A 1,527-nucleotide genomic window follows, 5' to 3' on the forward strand; every position below is an offset into this window, starting at 1 on the left:
CATATAGATATGAGTGTATGTATGTATGTGTGGAGTGGAGTGAAAGCTTTTGAGGAGGCCAGGGTGACATGCAAAACTCGAGAGATTTAAAGAAGAATCTCGGCAACTTTTTTGTGCACGCCGTTTGTGACAGTTTGCTGGGCTCAAATTTCATTTGTGGACCCATGGAGAACGAACCTCCACTAATTATTCTGCCTGTATATCTGTGCACACCTTTCAGTGCCATGTATGACAGAAGGTTTGCAAATCTATCGGAGGCCTCTAAAGACATTTTAAGATCCACAAAGATCAGAACTTAACTGCAGCTCTTGGTGGTCCTAATCGGATTTGCAATCTTTGTGGGTGTCTTTTCAATACGTTGTTTGGTTTAAAAAGCCACATCAGATGCCATGATGGTTCTCAGGTGTAGGTACAGGGGGTGGTCAGACTCTGCATAAGGAGCAGACAACCACCGTGGATATATATATGTATGTATATATACACACATAAAGAACTTATTATATATAGTACTCAGACACACTACAAAAAAGGGTAAAAGAGGGGACAGAAAGCAGCAATAAAAATCAAGTAAAAAGACCAACAACAGCCAAATATATATATGTGAGGAGGTGGATGCATCGTATACACCCAGAAAACTTTAAGTCATATCAAGCTGAGAGAAACTGTTTTGTATAGATATAGATATATATATATCGAGAGAAAGAACTATATAGGTAGATAGATATGTTTGTAGTTGTAATGAATGAATGAAAAAGTACTCAATACCATCAAGTAGAGGATTAATTGAATTTGGTCAGCTAAAACCAAGGCTGGTAAGTACTAACAGCTTCCTTGTGGGAGAGCTACACAGTTCTCTAGACTACCATATTGGGATAAAGTTACAAATATATATATATATATATATATATATATATATATATACATATAGTTGTGGCTGTCTGATAACTGCTTGCTTACCAACCACATGGTTCTGGGTTCAGTCCCACTGTGTGGTACCTTAGGCAAGTGTCTTCTAGTATAGGAGCTGACCAAAGCCTTGTGAGTGCATTTAGTAGATGGAGACTGGAAGAAGCCCATTGAATGTGTGTGTGTAAGCATGTCCTTGTCTTGACATCATGTGATGGTTATAAACAAGCATCACCATCATATAAATGATGAGGTTTGTTTCCAGTTTTCTGGCCAAATAGGAAATATTACCTTGTTCGGAAATAGGCAAGGGTGGGTGACAGGAAGAGCATCCAGCCACAGAAAAGCTGCCTCAACAAATTCCATCTGATCCATGCAAGCATAGAAAAGTGGATGTCAAATCAATGATGATTATGATGATGATGATGATAAACTAGAGGAATATTGGAACACTGTGTATTGGCTCTGAATTTGAAGTAGATTTGTTCAGTGCACCAAAAGTTCGTCTCAGCGGTTTGGAAGAAAAAATTAGGGAGAATGTTGTTTGTGAGACAAAGATATTTCTTGTATTATTTAGAAAAATAAAATAAATAAAATAAAATAAAATGATGATGATGATAA

Source organism: Octopus bimaculoides, chromosome 15 (genome assembly GCF_001194135.2).
Source record: "Octopus bimaculoides isolate UCB-OBI-ISO-001 chromosome 15, ASM119413v2, whole genome shotgun sequence".
Lineage (NCBI taxonomy): Eukaryota > Metazoa > Mollusca > Cephalopoda > Octopoda > Octopodidae > Octopus > Octopus bimaculoides.